This window comes from Podarcis cretensis, assembly GCF_951804945.1.
Source record: "Podarcis cretensis genome assembly, chromosome: 13".
Classification (NCBI taxonomy): Eukaryota; Metazoa; Chordata; class Lepidosauria; order Squamata; family Lacertidae; genus Podarcis; species Podarcis cretensis.
This window is the reverse complement of record NC_137182.1, coordinates 35423319-35441830: the sequence shown is the minus strand read 5'-3', so window position 1 is coordinate 35441830 and position 18512 is coordinate 35423319. Positions and strand designations below refer to the sequence as shown.

At 45.9% G+C, this 18512-nt stretch overlaps 1 protein-coding gene and 1 pseudogene across 3 annotated transcripts in view; both read right to left on the bottom strand.

The window, feature by feature from the left end:
* Window positions 1-18512, bottom strand: part of LOC307201832 (serine protease 27-like) — a 33876-nt gene that overhangs the window by 9725 nt on the left and 5639 nt on the right. Inside the window, exon 1 of one of the 2 annotated variants that reach the window (XM_079951303.1) lies at window positions 54-156. The exons of the other annotated variant lie outside the window; for it this stretch is intronic. The gene's annotated coding sequence lies outside the window, so the exon portion shown is untranslated. Of the gene's footprint in view, window positions 1-53; window positions 157-18512 lie in introns of those variants that run through there. 2 annotated transcript variants of the gene reach the window in all.
* Window positions 12111-17895, bottom strand: LOC307201839 (serine protease 27-like; annotated as a pseudogene). The gene is made up of 5 exons (XR_013843902.1): window positions 17672-17895; window positions 16961-17235; window positions 14889-15058; window positions 12383-12536; window positions 12111-12204 (listed from the first exon to the last, which is right to left on the bottom strand). The product of XR_013843902.1 is annotated as a serine protease 27-like (transcript).

The window sequence follows — 18512 nt, the reverse complement described above, 5'->3', positions numbered from 1 at the left end:
CTTTTTACACCCCTGAAAGGTGGGGAAAACTTGAGGGATTGATTCCCACTCACCAAACCATCACCTTTTAGCACAATTAGTTGCAGCAGCCGCAGTACCAGTAAGGAGGGCAAAACAATAATCTCCACTTGCTTCTGATTCTGCAGTCCTTCTCTGAAGTACTTTCCGGATGGTTTCTTTCCAGTCAACGCCAGGAAAAGCTGAACTTTGATCTTAATTAATTGTGCTATATAATGTTCCATATCAAGGGGAAAGGGTGGTGCTTCTGTGCATTTCCTCCTCTTTGGGTTCCTGAGAGTCTCTTTACGTCTGGAGTGGGGGTGCAACATATAGATCTCAGTTCTTTGAATACACACCCTCCAACATTTTTCTGATGAAAATAGGGACGTCCTTTTCCATAATAATAATTTTATTCATTATGCTCTGGGTGGCTTCTAACATATAGAAAAACAAAATGAAACCAGGGCTTTTTTCAGCTGGAACCAGGGCTTTTTTTTGGGGGGGGGGAAGCAGGGGTACCCATACCCCTAAACATTTTGTGAATCTACGTTTGGCCTCATTGAGGGGCAGTATTTCAATATGAGTAGGAAAATGTGCACAGGCCAGAACTCACCGGAACTTAGTTCTGGCATCTTTCAGGTGGGGCCCATTGTCAGAGAACAAGGGAGGTGTTCATGGTGAGTTTCAGCACTACTTTTTCTAGAAAAATAGCATTGAATAAAACAACAAACATTTAAAAAATACAGGGCTGCCTTCAGATGTCTTCTAAAGATTATATTGTTACTTATCTCCTTGACTCAGAGGTCACATGACTCCATACCCACCAACATTTATCCGATGAAAACAGAGACATCCTAAGGGAAAGTGGGACATTCTGGGATCAAATCAGAAACCAGGACAGCTTTTGTAAATCCAGGACTGTCCCTGGGAAATAGGGACACTTGGAAGGTCTGTTGAATTATCTAAGCCCCATTGCAAAACCTCAAATTCTAACTCTCTCCCAAAATCCCAGACCTCTCATCTCCCCATTCCTACTACTGGTATTGACATGTTTTCTGGCCAGGTTCCTGTGTCTTTAAGTCAGGCAGGGCCAACTCAAGGCATTTTTCCTGACTGAGGTGAACAATCAGATGCTTGAGGTGGAGGAACAGTGACAGACTGACTTTTGAATCTTATTTCAACACTGATAAAGCACAGTGCCCTCGATGGCACCTGAGTGCAGTAGGATTGTGTAAGGGGCAAAGGGCAAGCTATGTGGCATGTACAGAATCATAGAATTGTAGAGCTGGGCCTCCATGAGTCATCTAGTCCAACCCGTTGTAATGCAGTATAGTTCAGCCCTCCAACATTTCAACCCTCTTCCCTGTAGTATTTTCCACACAGGGGGAAGTGGCAGTTTCAAACAAGTTTGGAATCCAGAGCTCGGAAAGGCTTTGTTGTAGTAGCTTTTTGTGTTGTGCTCATTTCTGCTATTTGTACTTGTTAAAACTGGCTTAACAAAATAACAACCCCTCAGTGTTACTCCATCCCTGCTTTACTCAAACCTTTATTGTTGTATAAAACCACCATTTTCTTCTCAGTGTACTGCTACTTCTGCTTTACTCAAACATCTGCTGTTGTTTAAAATCACCATTTCTTGACCTAACTCTAATCTTGTTCTAGAAGGATCTTGCTGGTGCTAATCTTACATATTGCTATTTGAAAGTTTGGGAAACGTCACGTCTTAAAAAATCACCATATTAAGCGAAGGGTCTTGAGGGGTCAAATTAAAGAGATTTGTCTGTTTGGTACAATGTTATTATGTTTGTCAACAATGAGGAATATCATATTGTCTTACACTGAATCTAACCAAAAGACTTTATAATCTGAACAAAAAGAGAGAGACATTGCGGTGGCTATGTAACAAAGTGAAAAAATTTTGGGAACTAATATATAATGAACTTAAAAAAATTCTTAAATATACCTTTCCCAAAAAACCTGAAGCCTTTCTGCTAGGAATGCTGGGTAAAGAGATTAAAAAAGAAGATAAGAATATATTCCTCTACGCCACCACAGCCGCAAGAATCATGCTGGCACAAAACTGGAAAACGGAAATTATACCTAATATAAGTGACTGGCAAGTTAAAATGGTGGAATACGCCGAACTTGCTAGACTAACGGCTAGAATACGAGACCAAGATGAGCAAATATTTCATAAAAATTGGAGTAAATACTGGAAATATACTGAAAATAAATTGTAGATGACACTGGTGGGCTTCGATTAACTCTAACAGAGAATAACTAATATTTAAATTAAAGAGAAAATACGTGAATGTAGGATTATTTGATACTTACCAATAGGGTGGAGGGAAGTCCAGGACTAACTAAAGTCCAAAGGTTTTTTTTTTTCTTTTTTCTTTCTTTCTTTCTTTTTTGTATATCTACATGTATGCTTGTAAGTTGGGTGATATGATGATCTGTATAGCGTATATTTGTATAGACATGTGTACTTTCAAAACTTGAATAAAAAGTACTTAAAAAAAAAAGAGAGAGAGAGACATTGCATGTTATTTTGTATTTCATGAAAATCTTTAATAATAATTAATTTTGTTAAAACCACTGAAGAATACAATCAGTTGCTAACGAGGTCTTTTCAAAGATTTTGGTTAATATAATAATTCTTCCTATCTATGCCTCTCTCCACTGAAATGTATTCCTATGGTGAGATTAATATGAATATATTTGGATATTGAGTTCTCCCCTTTTTTCTGTAAGTACATTCATGCGGGACAGAATGGGCCCTTTGCCTGACCCAGCAGTTTCTTCTTACGTTCTTATGGAAACTTCAAGCCAAGAGGCAGTCTATCTAGATTCCTAGGTTCCTTGGGGTATTTGGTAGCCAGACTCGTCTGATGTTCTTATGAGGGCACCAGGTTGACGAAGGTTGAATTAGATACTGGAGGTGGTGAGATGCTATTCTTTGGCCCCTCTCCTAGTAGTACCTTTATCATTGCTAGTTTTGCGTGATGTGTGTGTGGGGGTGCTGCTGCGTTGTCTACTTTTAATTATTTGAAGACTCTTAGCAGACACATCCCCTCCTTTTGAGGTTATATATATATAAAAGCCTAGCAAGCAATGATTCCTTCCTCAGACATCCCCCTTGCCTTCTCCAACACCCACCTACACCCAATTCTCTTCCATGTTGTGTTACTGGGCATGCCCAATCCTGCAAAGGTGCTTCACCCAGAGCAGGGATTCCAATACAAGCGAGGAGAGCCCTGGGCTCAAGCCTGACTTCTTGGTCGATATGAGATTGGACAGCGCCCCCTAGGGAAATCCAGCATCGCTATCTGCTGTGATCAGCAAGTAGATTATTATTTTTACCACTCCTCTCAAATATCACCAGAGTGTTCCGAGTGCTTCATGCCCATAATCTCCCTCCTCACGCTAGAACTCTGTGAAGCTGAATGTTGGATGGCTCAGGACAGAGAAAAGAAAGGGGTCCTTCATAGTTAAACCATGAAACTTGCTCCTGCAGAAGACAGTGACGGCCACCAAATGGGATGGATATTGGGTGTGATCACTTTAGTCATGCTCAAAGTAGATCCCCTGCAATCAGAAAAAACAGCTAGCATGTTAATGTGCATTTTTGTAATTTTGTATGCAATTCTACTTAATATGCATGTTTGCAAGCCTCCCAGAGTGGCCGGAGAAACCCAGCAAGGTGGGCGGGGTATAAATAATAAAATTATTATTATTATTATTATTATTATTATTATTATTATTATGCATTGAAGTTCTCACCCTGGCCACCAGGGGGTATTGTGTATATAGTTTTCACTCAGGTCCATGTAAGTTAATTTAGGCGGGAAACCCTGGGCTGTTGTTGTTACAATGTTGACAGCTGGCTGCCTATAAAAGCAGGCCAGTTGAGCTGTTTGGTGTTCAATACAGTTTCAGCTTACTTATAAAGAACTACTTGGAGAAATCTTTGTGTCGTCTACTATGTCTACCCACTACTTAATACTGATGACGAGGATGGGATAGGATGGACATCAGAGCATAGCCAAATTCGGACACTCACTGAGTAGAATCACTGAGCTGAATCACTGAACAGAACGCAATTCAGAGCTGACCGTACTGGCTGGAGCACTGTGTTCCACCCATTGCCAACCACTTCGGCATTGGAAACATGGCTTCACTTGTGCCTTTACTCCCATTTGTCCCAGCCTCTGAATTATGGGACTCATACCTTGCTCAGTTCGCCTGCTACCTCCAAGCAAATGAGCTGAAGGAAGGGTCAGAGGAGCATAAGCAGGGCCTATTCCTCAGCCTCTGTGGGCCTGAGGTGTTCAAGACGGCCCGAGTTTTGGTCATGCCACTAGCAGTCCAGGCAGCGCCATGGGACGTGCTAAAAGAGAAGCTTAAAAATCACGACGCTCCAAAGCTGTCCAAAATTGCTGTCCGCCATGCGTCCTACCATCGGGACCAGGCAGAGGGGGAGTCAATCAACAGCTACATCGCTGCCCTCCGAAAGGCTGCACTGCAATGTGAGTTCCGAGACTTAGACCTGATGGATCGACTGGTCTGCGGGGTTCAGGACAACTGTCTGCAACGGCGTCTCCTCGCCAAGCCAGACCTCACACTGCAGAAGACCACTGAGGAGGCTGCAGCCTCAAAAGCTGCTGAGCTCTCCACCCAGGAGATTCGCAAGGACAGCAGCCCGCATCCTGCTAAGAAGCCAATCCCAGTGCACCACGAGGAGGCCAGCAGTAATGAGGCGTCCCCCAGCGAAGATGATGACATGCGCCAGATGAAGTGGGAGCGCGGGAAGTTCAAACAGAGGTCCAAGGACAGATCAGAATGTGCTGGGTGTGGAGGCAATCATTTCCGTAACAAATGTCAATTCAGAGACGCCATCTGTCAGCAATGCTCCAGGAGGGGCCACATAGCTAAGGTCTGTCAATCGGCAAGCCCCTTTCACTGTCTCGCAAGTCCAAGTCTTCCCCCCGGTCCGCCAACGGAAGCTGTTTTGCCCTCACCAACTGCCACTGCTCGTCTGGATTCATGATTGGACAAACCAACTCACCTACATGTCGCAAGCTACACATCACTGTGCTCATTGAAGGAGCTCTGTGTGATATGGAGATTGACATCAGGTCTGCCTTGTCCGTCGTATCCTGGAGCAAAGACTCGTGCCCAAGCTGTCCAAGAGGCAACTCAACCCACACCACATACATTTGAGAGACTACCACGGAAATGACATCCCATGGTAGGCGCTGGCTAGTTCCGGGTCGCTTTCAAGAATTTTTCAGGCCTGCTCCGACCGGTGGTGGTCGAAGGCCTACAGCCTAGCCTTCTAGGGCTAGACTGGTTTGATGCTCTCAGCCTGGAAGTCACCGGCATCAACTGCATCTCCTTTAGCCTTGATCTGCAGGTCGCCCCCATCCAGCTAAAGCCACGCTGGGTTCTCAAAGCTAAGGTAGATGAACAACTTGACAAGCTGATCGCACAAGGTGTTTTGGAGCTGATAGACCATGCCAAGTGGGAAACTCCAATCGTCATGCCTGTTAAGCCGGACGGGTCGGTGAGAATATGCACAGACTACAAGTGCACGATCAAGAAGGCGCTTCAGCAGCACGCTTATCCAGTTCCCGTCGTCCACCACCTGCTGCATTCCCTGGGTGATGGCAAGGTCTTCGTTAAACTGGACCTTGCCCAAGCCTATCAACAACTGCCTGTTGAAGACACCACCGCTGATGCTCAGACGATCGTCACCCACTGAGGGGTGTTCCGGTGCCGCTGGATGCAGTTCGGGGTAAGCGTGGCTCCTGGCATCTTTCAAAGCCTATGGAGCGTCTCCTGCAGGGGCTTCCAGGCGTGGTGCCGTATTTCAATGATGTGTTGGTATCCACAGCAGCTGTTCGAGCACATCCACACTGTGCTGACCAGGTTCTAGGAGGCTGGGCTCAAGGTGAAAAAAGAACAGTGCCAGATTGCTGTTCTGCAGGTGGAGTTTCTGGGCTACCTTATCAATGCCTCCGGTCTTCACCCGACTGCATCCAAGATCCGGGCCATTCAGCAGTAAAAGGTAAAGGTACCCCTGCCCGTACGGGCCAGTCTTGACAGACTCTGGGGTTGTGCGCCCATCTCACTTAAGAGGCCAGGGGCCAGCGCTGTCCGGAGACACTTCCGGGTCACGTGGCCCGCGTGACATCGCTGCTCTGGCGAGCCAGAGCCGCACACGGAAACGCCGTTTACCTTCCCGCTGGTAAGCGGTCCCTATTTATCTACTTGCACCTGGAGGTGCTTTCGAACTGCTAGGTTGGCAGGCGCTGGGACCGAGCAGCGGGAGCGCACCCTGCCGCAGGGATTCGAACCGCCGACCTTTTGATCGGCAAGTCCTAGGCGCTGAGGCTTTAACCCACAGCGCCACCTGCGTCCCAGCCCAGGTCCAAAAAGCAAGGTGGAGTTGCAGGTGTTCCTGGGGCTGCTGAACTTATACAACATGTTCCTGCCCCACAAAGCAACACTAGCCGAGCCTCTATACCACCTCCTCAGCATGAAGGTACCGTGGTCCTGGGGTCATTGGGAAACTACGGCCTTCAACACAGCCAAAGCCCTCCTCTCATTGGACAGTGCGCTGGTACAGTACAGTGAAGCCAGGCCGCTGGTCCTTGCCTGCGACGCCTCGCCCTTTGGCATCGGCGCCATCCTCAGTCACCGGTTTCCAGATGGTAGGGAAGCACCGCTTGCCTACTTCTCCTGGATGCTGTCTCTGGCCAAATGGAATTACAGCCAGCTTGACAAGGAGGCACTGGCACTTGTGGCTGGAGTAAAGAGGTTCCACAAATACCTCTACGGGAGAACATTTGACCTCATCACTGACCACAAGCCGCTCCTGGGCCTCCTCCCCGGTGATTGACCACTCCACTGGTCCTCTCGCCACGTATGCTGCGATGGACTGTCTTTCTGGCAGCTTACAGCTACCAGCTCGTCCATTGCCCTGGAAAATTGATGGGCCACACCAGTGCTCTCAGTCATTGCCCTCTCCCAGCATTTGTGGAAGACCCAGCTCCTGCTTCATCGCTCCTCCAAATTCCAGACCTCCCAACAGCACCAGTATCAGCAGCTGATGCAGTCTCCGCATCTGCCCAGGACTGCACCATCAACCATGTACTCAACTGGGTGTGGAGGGGGTGGCCGGAAACGTCTTTCGCACCAGAGTTCCAGCCATTTGCAACCAGACAGCACGAGCTCTCGGCTCACCGCGGCTGCCTACTGTGGGGAGACTGAGTCATGATTTCCCAAAGACTCCGTGAACGCGTCCTTGGGGCTCTGCACATCGACCACCCTTTGATCGTCAAAATGAAGGCATTGGCTTGGTGTTACATCTGGTGGCCTAACATGGAAGATGCCATCAGTTCTTGGGTTGACTCCTGTCAAGCATGCCAAGAGTTGAGACCTGCACCATTGGCAGCTAAGGGCAATACCTAGGAGATTCCCAAGGCACCCTGGTTGAGGTTGCACATCGATCTTGCTGGCCCCTTTCACAGCCAGACCTTTATGGTAGTGGTGGATGCCTATTCCAAATGGCTGGAGGTGGCCCTGATGCCCTCCACCACTACCGAAGCTGTCATCCAGGTGCTGTGGGGCCTGTTTGCAACTCATGGGTGTCCTGATGTTCTCATCTCGGACAACAGACTTCAGTTCATGTCAGGCACCTTTGAAAGGTACCTCTCGGGGCTAGGCATCCACCATGCCCTAACGGCACCATTTCACATGGCCAGCAACGGGCAGGCAGAGAGAATGGTGGGCTCAGCAAAAGAGGCACTGGTGTGCCTGGAACAGAGGGACTGGCATGAGCAGGTCCCTGAATACTTGCTTGTGCAGCATATCACCCCTCATGTAGACACAGGGTGGAGCCCGGCTGAACTGCTTATGGGCCACCGCCTCAGGTCTCTGCTTGACCGGCTGCACCTGGACTTTGGTATGGCCGAGCCCCCAGGCTGTACTAATGCACCACGGTCCTTTATTCTGGGGAATCAGGTTTTTGTCCAGAACTTTGTGGTGGACATTCCTTGGGTGCCGGCCACGGTAGTGGGAGTCATGGGGCCCCATTCGTACCAGGTGGCACCCGTGAACGGACGCTTGTGGCGCCGGCACATAGACCAGCTAAGGCGCAGGGTTGGGGAAATGGACACAACCGCTGTGCCCTCAACTGTGACCCCAGCTCCGGAGCGGATGCTAATGGAAGGCAAGGCTTCACCTTTATCTTCCTTACAACCTGCAGGCGTGGAGCCGAGCCAAGCCGTTTCAGTGGGTCTGCCTGGCTCTCCAGAAACTCGGACCACTGCCATACCTGACCGTCCACCGAGTCCGCTCGTGGTGGTTTCTTCGACAGCAGGGGAGCCAGGGAACTCGGGCTAAATGCCACATTTGGTCACACCACAGTCCCAGCCAGAATCGGGCGGCCACCCAGACTCTGGTACTGGCCCTCAGCAGTCTGGTAGGGTTTCCAAGCGCCCAGCTTATTTAAAAGACTATGTTCACCGGACAAACTGCACATGTAAAGCTGTATGGTGAATAGGGTCAATTAATATGTGGTGGTGAGTCTTACGGACAATATAGTTGATAGTGAAACAGTTATGCCTGCAAATTTGTAAAATTGGAATCGATATACGTATGTGCCTTACTGAATCAATAAGAGTATTGCTGTATGGAAGGGAACCACTATGATTGCAACTATGCCCTATCTCGGTGAGGAGGGGTGTTATGTATTGAAGATCTCACCCTGGCCACCAGGGGGTATTGTGTATATAGTTTTCACTCAGGTCCATGTAAGTTAATTTAGGTGGGAAACCCTGGGCTGTTGTTGTTACAATGTTGACAGCCGGCTGCCTGTAAAAGCAGGCAGGCTGAGCAGTTTGCTGTTCAGTTCAGTTCCAGCTTACTTATAAAGAACTACTTGGAGAATTCTCTGTGTCATCTACTATGTCCACCCACTACATAATAATAATAATAATAATAATAATAATAATAATAATAATTGTTATTATTATTATTCTTTCTTGTAATATAACATATTTTTGTATGCCATTTTCACTAATATATCCACTTTTAATCAAAACTTCCTCCTAATGTACTTGTTCTTTTGTGAATTATTTTTTTTTTGGATAACTGCAGCACAAAATTAAGAGGATTTTAAAGGATAGCTGTGTTTTCGTTTGCATGTAGTTTTGGAAGTGTGAATTACTTAGGTTTGCATTACAACATGGGGCGTTGGGTGGTCCACCATTTTGTCTACCGAACCTGTTTCTACTGTCTTGTATCCACTTGGCATAGAAAGGCACTGAAATGTAGATGCCTTCACAGCCTCTTCCCAAGCTCACAACCCCAGCCTGGGTCCAACTTGAAATGGCAAACTAAGGCTCTCCTGGAGTCACCCTGTGGAGAAAGATATGGGAGATAGATCCCACAATGACACCAGAACCAAACAAGGTAAAGGAGATGGAATAAGTGTATCAATCAGGGATGGGGAACCTGAAACCCTTCATATGTTGTTGGGCTTCACCTCCCAGCAGTTCCATCCAGCATGGTCCATGGTCAGGGATGGTAGGAGTTGCTGCCCAGCAACAATGGAGGGTCAGAGGTTACCAGTGTCTGGTTTAAATCTTTAGTATCTCCAGCATTTACTGGTGACGTAGTTCTAGTGATTCTGTTAGCCTCTGCCCCTTCCCACAACATCTGGGCCAATGGTCTAACTCAGTACAGTGGTACCTTGGTACTTGAATGGCTTGGCTCCTGAACAAATCGGCTCCTGAATGCTGCAAACTCGGAAGTGAGTGTTCCGGTTTGCGAACGTTTTTTGGAAGCCGAACGTCCAATGCGGCTTCCATAGCTTCTGATTGAGTGCAGGAAGCTCCTGCAGCCAGTTGGAAGCTGTGCTTTACTTTTTGAATGGTTTCGGGAGTCGAACGGACTCCCGGAACAGATTAAGTTCGAGAACCAAGAAACCACTATATATACATGCATGCAGGATGCAGAAAGAAGAGGAAAAAGCTGAGCAAAGCATAAAGAAATGGAGGTAGTTGAAGCAGACAGAGATCGTACATAAAAACATTCACTTTCTCTTTGTGTATACATACAAATATTAAAAGAGAAAAGAAGAATAAATAATAATCATACAAAGAATAAAGCAATAAAACTATTGCAAGTATTTTATAATAATTTATTGATAATTTTAAAACTCTGAAGCATCACAAATAAAAGATCAAGTGACTGAAGAAATTCAATTTAAAGTTTGTACGTAATTTATTATATCTTCTCCCAGGGGCTGAATTTATCTACCACTTGTTTCAACTTCATTTAAAAATGTCAATTAAAAACGTTAATTTTCTTTTAAGAATGGAACGACAGGCACCACTTAAAATAAATAAAAAGGAATTGTGGACATTAAATCATCACTTTCAGTATCACTGTAAAAGTCTGAAATGTCATAGCTTCCAACTGATGTCCATGGATGGAAAATTCTCAGCTTCTTCTCCAGGTGACAATCCTGGGGATCTTTGGGTGTAACAGTAAGGTGTCATGGTTAGAGTGCTGGACTAGGACTTAGGAGACCAGGGTTCATATTTCCAGTCAGCCTGTTGGTGACCTTGAGCCAGTCATACACTTTCAGCTGAACCTACCTCACAGGGTTGTTGTGAGGATGAAAATGGGGAGGAGGAGAGCCATGTACAGTATGACATCTCAGCTCCATGGAGGGAAGGTGGGATCAAAATTTAATAATAAATGCTTAAGCTATGATCAAATGGTTACAAAGGAATTGGAATGTGGTAAGGCTAATTGCAAACATGCGCTGGATTATGGAGAAAGCTAGAGAGTTCCAGAAAGACATCTACTTCTGCTTCATTGACTATGCAAAAGCCTTTGACTGTGTCGACCACAGCAAACTATGGCAAGTTCTTAAAGAAATGGGAGTGCCTGATCACCTCATCTGTCTCCTGAGAAATCTCTATGTGGGACAAGAAGCTACAGTTAGAACTGGATATGGAACAACTGATTGGTTCAAAATTGGGAAAGGAGTACGGCAAGGCTGTATATTGTCCCCCTGCTTATTTAACTTATATGCAGAATTCATCATGCGAAAGGCTGGGCTGGATGAATCCCAAGCCGGAATTAAGATCGCCGGAAGAAATATCAACAACCTCAGATATGCAGATGACACAACCTTGATGGCAGAAAGTGAGGAGGAATTAAAGAACCTTTTAATGAGGGTGAAAGAGGAGAGCGCAAAATATGGTCTGAAGCTCAACATCAAAAAAACGAAGATCATGGCCGCTGGTCCCATCACCTCCTGGCAAATAGAAGGGGAAGAAATGGAGGCAGTGAGAGATTTTACTTTCTTGGGCTCCATGATCACTGCAGATGGTGACGGCAGTCACAAAATTAAAAGACGCCTGCTCCTTGGGAGAAAGGCGATGGCAAACCTAGACAACATCTTAAAAAGCAGAGACATCACCTTACCAACAAAGGTCCATATAGTAAAAGCCATGGCTTTCCCAGTAGTGATGTACGTTTGGAAGTGAGAGCTGGACCATAAAGAAGGCTGATCGCCGAAGAATTGATGCTTTTGAGTTATGGTGCTGGAGGAGACTCTTGAGAGTCCCATGGACTGCAAGAAGATCAAACGTATCCATTCTTAAGGAAATCAGCCCTGAGTGCTCACTGAAAGGACAGATCGTGAAGATGAGGCTCCAATACTTTGGCCACCTCATGAGAAGAGAAGAGTCCCTGGAAAAGACCCTGATGTTGGGAAAGATGGAGGGCGGAAGGAGAAGGGGACGACAGAGGACAAGATGGTTGGATAGTGTTCTCGAAGCTACCAGCATGAGTCTGTCCAAACTGCGGGAGGCAGTGGAAGACAGGAGTGCCTGGTGTGCTCTGGTCCATGGGGTGACGAAATGACTAACAACAACAACAACAAAGGCTAATGCCTGTATTAATCAGAGAGAAGAAGGGGTAGGTTTCCCTGGATCTACTGCATGTGGTGATTTAAACAGAGTCCTCCAGCAGCCTAAATATTCCCGGCAATTATAGGTAAGATGGAAAGCCAATAGATTGGTTTTTCACAGAAGGGCTAGCAGAAGAGACACCAAAGTGAATGTCACAACAAGGGCGTTGTGTAGTTGGTCACTTTTGCCGCCACTCCCATTTCCGCCACTCCCATTTCCACCACTCTCATTTCCGCCACTCCCATTTCCACCACTCTCATTTCCGCCACTCCCATTTCCACCACTCTCATTTCCGCCACTCCCATTTCCACCACTCTCATTTCCGCCACTCCCATTTCCACCACTCTCATTTCCGCCACTCTCATTTCCGCCAGTCTCATTTCCACCATTCATCTTGTCTTGGATCCAGTTGGCATAGGAAGGCACTAGAATGTAGACGCCAGGGTAGTTGCTTTTAGCACAGCCAACTCCCCAACTTACAACCCCAGCCTGGGTCCAAACTCCTTCAAGCTGGCAAACCAAAGGTCCTCCAGAGTCACCCTGTGGAGAAAGAGATGGGAGGTAGCAGAGGATCTACACGGAACACTCTGATATCAGACTCTGAATCCTGATTGGGTGAAGCAGCTGGAATCAGTGAGATAATCAGGGATGGGGGACTCTACCTCCCAACATTTCCAGCCCATGGTAAGGGGTGTTGGGAGTTGTGGCTGAGCAATATCTAGGCTCGTCCTCAAACTAAGCTTGTCCTGCCGCTCTCGCCCAGGAAAACCTGCTGTTTACCACTGAAATGGTAAATGCTTTTAAAAACATTTTTATGCGCCCCCTCCCACATTGTCCAGAGCTTTGGGCTGGGTTTTCACCAATATGCTGATGACACCCAGCTCTATCTGCCACCCCAACTCGACCCCGAACACACTGACCAGATGCTTGGAAGCTGTGGCTGGATGGCTTCGTGGGAGCCGACTGAACTTAAATCCTTCAAAGACAGAGGTCCTCTGACTGAGTCGGGATGGCATGGGGTTGGGGGACAAACTCCCTTCTCTTGCAGGGGCTCAACTAGTGCCATTGCCTTCTGTTAAGGGTTTGGGTGTAATTCTTGACGCCTCCCTTTCCATGGAGGCGCAGGTTGCAGCAACAGCCAAGGCGACATTTTTCCATCTTCGCCGTATCAAGCAGTTGGTCCCTTACCTTTCTCGCCCCGACCTGGCCACAGTGATCCATGTGACGGTCACCTCCAGGCTTGACTACTGTAACTTGCTCTATGTGGGGCTACCCTTGAAACTGTCCCAGAAACTCCAGTGGGTGCAGATGCTGCAGTGAGGCTCCTCATAGGGTCCTTGCCATGGGAGCATATTCACCCAGTGCTCTATCAGCTGCACTGGCTCCCGGTGGAGTATAGGGTCAGGTTTAAGGTGCTGGTTTTGACCTTTAAAGCCCTATGCAGCCTAGGACTCTCGTACTTACGGGACTACCTATCCTGGTATATTCTGCAGAGGACCCTAAGCACCATGAATAATAATAGCTTAAAGGTCCAGGGCCCTAAGGAAGCCAGATTATCCTCCACCAGGGCCAGGACTTTTTCAGTGATGGTTCCGACCTGGTGGAATGCTCTGTCCTACAAGACTAGGCCCTGCAGGACTTGATCTCCTTCCACAGGGCCTGTAAGACAGAGCTATTCCACCTGGCCTTCAATCTGAGTTAGCCTGATCTTCTATTCCCTTTTCCCTTTCCTCTTTTATGAAGAAACCCTTTCTGGGACCCCACATTTAAATTCTTCCCTGGTCTCCTTGCTGGCCCTAGTAGGACCAACTTGGCCAGTTAGCCCTGGTGATCATTCAAAGTCTACTCACTGGGGTCCCCCCCAAATGACCCCTGAATTTTTGAATTTTATTGATATGCTGCATTTTATGTTGTATTTTATGCTGTTTTATGCTGTTTTTAAGTCACATTTTAATCAATGTTTTATATTTGCTGTTAGCCACCCTGAGCCTGGTTTTTAAACTGGAAAGGGCAAGGTATAAATAAAAAATTATTATTATTGGAATGGACATCCATTGGTTTTTTCTGCAGATTGATGTTAGCGGTAAACACTGGGTTTTCCCGGGGAACATGGCAGGACAGACAAAAAAACGCTCATGCCTAGAAATCATGGGACAAGCAGAAAACCTCTTGGACAAGCAGAAGTGTGAACAAGTTCCCAATGTCTGGTTTAAATCTTTATCTTTATTTGCCGAAATGGCAAAAATGACAGGGAAGAGCAGAAACCTAGAAGGCAATAAATCCAATAAAGAATGGGGGGAATTTATAAGTTACCTGGGAGAACACTGTAAAGGGAGGATTTTAACAACACTTGTAATGTAACAAGAATTATGGGAAGAATGAGATTTTAAGGAAAAATAGTGACCATTACTACGATGCAGTTGAAAAAGATTAACAATGGAACCCATGGAGGGAAGTCCAAGGATTCAGGGACTACTATATGTTTAGGATTACAATTTTGGTTTGAATGTAAATGTTACCGGTAATTGTAAAATTGAATAAAAAAACCTTTAAAATAATAATAAATCTTTACCACCTCATGCATGAATGGACAAGATAGTTCTAGTGATTCTGCCAGCCTCTGGCACCTGCATATTTGGGGTATTGCCCAAAGAAGCAGCATCACAATATTTAAGATGAAACAAAAGCAATAACACTTTGAAAAACGGGAGAATCTGAAAAATTGTCAAGAACCATCTCCCCAGCTAGAGCCAAATTAGTAAGCAATGCCTAAGTACTATATTCACACAATGTAAGTTCATAGATAATGACATAAGGGATTTTCAAATGCCATCATGCCAGAGCCTACCACCTGCAATGGCTGTATGAAGAACAGGTCATGGAACAACCTACCTGGCAGGAATCTTTCCCACCTTCTGGGTAACCAGCACAGATCATATCCTGCTTGATAGGATCCCAGCCCAGGCCTGGCACTGGGCGACTGTTATAGAGAATATTGCAGACTTTGCGGCTTATGAGTGGCACCTCGACTTCCTGGAGGGTTTGTGGGTATGGCAAAGACACTGGAAGAGAGAGAGAGAGAGAAATGGAAAACGGTCATGGAAGGCAGAGGTAGAATAATTCATTCCCCCCCCCCCCCAAATAATTTTTATTAACAGGCCAATCAAATCACATTAATTCCAAATTACACAGCCAAATTTTTAAATTTTTGTTGGGGGTTCCCATGCTTCGAGCTCAGAAAGGGATATAAACATCTCTCTTGCTGCTGCTTTAATGTACACAGTTCTGTCCAAATAGTATTCACAGTTCTGTTCAATCTTCTCTTTGTTATTTTCCTCATCTTCTTGTTGTTGTCGTCATATATTCCTTTCTTTGTGATCTCTGGTAGTCTCCACAAGTGGGTTGAAAACAAACGTTGTTATATCCTGTGTGGATTTTACACTCCTCCAAGAGCCATATCAAGATAGACAGATGCCATTTCCGCACCTCCGTACAAAACATTCCCAAAGTCTGTCCGTTAATTTCCACAGGCCTGCCAGTCTCTCCTCAATTTTCTCAGGGGGCCCTGCCAGGTCAAACTCACAGTCCGGTATAATAACATGCCATGGTCCTCCTCCCCCTCGATTATCCTGTGGCCAGGCCTGCCGTGACAAATCTCTTTTTATAACTGCTTCACAAAGAGCTTCCATTCCTTTCCCGATGTTCCCACAAACCATGTCTTTGATAAGTAATTTATTTCCACACAGTTCTTAATCATCCTGCTTGTAATCAGTGAGGCAGAATAATTCAAGTGCATTCACACACACACACTTTTAGCAGTTGAGTGCATGGTGGGTGTGCACTCACTACAGCTCAGAGCATGACATGTGCAGAAGGCGGCCATACTGGTGCTTTCTTTAACATGCGCAATGGGACATCATATTTCACTCCGGGGTGGCATGTCCCAATTTGGGTCCTGAGGGAAAACTGGAACGTGCCAATGCTGCTGCCACCCCCGCCAAATCCTCTGTTACCTGGGTAACAGCAGCGATAGCAGGTTTGGGTGAGGTCTCATCAGATCTCATTGAAAGCTGTCACTGCCACTGCCATTGCTTCTATGCCAGTAGTGGAGTCTGTGGGGCACTTGCAGGGGTGCTGCCTCACCGGTGAGCCGGCTGGGCTTCCACTACACCTAAGGGCAGCAAGCAAGCTTTGGAATGAAAGTCAGATAACATGGATGTTCCACATCTCTCAGCTCTTGCCAGCTGAGGCACCTGCTTCACTCTGCCTAATGGTAGAGTTCGACCTCGGGAAATTAAAAAAATTGCATTTTTAAAAAAGAAATCCTCATGAAAATCCAGTCGCACCCCAGTGCAATTTTCTCCTAATATATGCATAAATTTTCATTAACCCATGCATTTTTCTACAGACTTTACCCCAGCATATGTAAGCATTTTGTGCACATTACTTCGCTGCAGAACTGCATGGCAAAATTCAGAGAGTGACAATATTTTAATTTGAGTATGGTTTGGAGAAAGTGCAATTTAGGTAGGTTTGTCTTTAAATGAAAACAGAATCAAATTTCTCTCCCATTTGTACTGAATTTGCCTCTAGAGTGTCAGCATTTTGTGGAAGGGATTCAAGCACGTACCAGAATGTTTGGGGATTCCAAGTGCAGTATGATCACATCTTGCACAGGGGTTCAGTTCCAGGTGCACAAATTTTTTTGCATGCACAAAAATTGCTTATACCTAAACCCTTGGAGCTGCCACGTAACCAAATCAGATTGAATGCTCAAGAAGGACTATAACTGGGGCCTTCCAGATAGCATTTTTATTGTGCATTCCTGAGGATTTGTTCACATGAAGGTCTTGGGGCAGTTTCAATGGGTTCCACTTTCAATACTGCTCGTGTCTGCAAAAGTTTTGGAATGAATCAGGATGAGCCCCAGAGTGTGAATGAGCCTTTTGAAGAACACCCCTCACCTCCAGATTGAACATTTCCCCATCCGGTCACCCAGCAATATTCGTTCAAAGGGAACTGTGTAGAGGACTCTGGCAGGCAGATGGGGAGGATGTAGTTGGTGAAATTCACAGGGGACTTCAGCTTAATTAAAGCAATATCTCCACTGGATCCACTCAAGCCATTGTAGTCAGGGTGGAGGATAATCTGCTCCACGTCAGATATCACTGCATTATCTGAGAGGTTTGAGAGCTGATAGGCACCTAGGAGGACATTGTATTGGATCAAGGGCGACATTCTGTGAATAGAAGGGCAAACAAACAAACAAACAAACAAACAAACAAACAAACAAACAGATGAATCTGTCAATGCTGACTTTTGAGTTTCTGCTGCTCACCCTAACCTGGACTCCCCAAAGAACTATAATTCCAAGAGCTCAATTCCCTGGGAAGAGAGAGGGATTTTGAAACCATTCTGAGAACTGTAGCTCTGTGTGGGGAACAGGAGTCTCTTAACAACTCTGAGCACCTGTAACATACTATGGTCCCCAGGGGTTTGTTTTTTTGGGTGGGGAAGCCATGACTGTTTGAAGTGATATGGTTCTGCATTAAATGTATTGTACACCTGAGACACCAGGTAGCTGACAGGCAGGCAGAGGATATTAGCCTGGCCTTGAGCCGTCTTTTGGGTGATGCTTGATAATAGCTGCACAGTAATACCCATCAGATACTCACCTTTTGTAGAAGCAGTGAGCTGCTGAGAGCACCCATTGCTCGGCTATGAGGGAGCCTCCACAAATAGGATAAAGGTTCCGTGAAATGCTGACCTGCCAGGGCCACGACCCTTTTGAGGCTGGTTGGCCACCAACAATTCGTGGAGAGTTTATTGGTTGACCACACCCTGTGAAGGATGAGGAGGAAATGAGAGGACTTGCTATTATGGTTTGCAGCACAGCCATGTTGGAGCTCTTTGAGCAGAACATGACGAGGACATGAGGAATCAAAATTTCTGAATTTCAATTGGTTTTGCAGTCAGTGTTTTCAATCTTCAAAACAAGATTTCCAGTTATCAGTTTTGATGGATTTAGTGAGCATTTCATCTGTTAAGTAAAACTAACTTACTGTTTCTTAACACAACATTTATGGACCAATAATTTCTCCTCAGAACATGTGGCCCAATGCTGTGCATGTTTATCAAAAGTAAGTCTCCTTCAGTGAGACCAAGGACCCAGCTACACGTGGTGTTAATTATGTGGTTTGCCATTGAGTGCAAAATCTTTGCATCTCCCCCACCCCACAAAGGCTTTAATGAAAATTCACCAGCATTTTTGTACAATTTCCCCTAATGTAAACATTTTTGCAAAGCTATTTTCCCTACATCTTTGTATGTCATTGCTAACACATGTGTTTATTCCTATTTTACGCTAGCATATGCATTTTTCTGCATATTACCTGACTGGAAAACTGCACTGCGAATTCTGGAGAAGGGAGAATTTGGAAGGAGAGCTGTGTTTAAGTTCATGTATTGTTTCAGAAAATGCTAACCAGGTAGGTTCATCTTTAAATGTGAATTGAA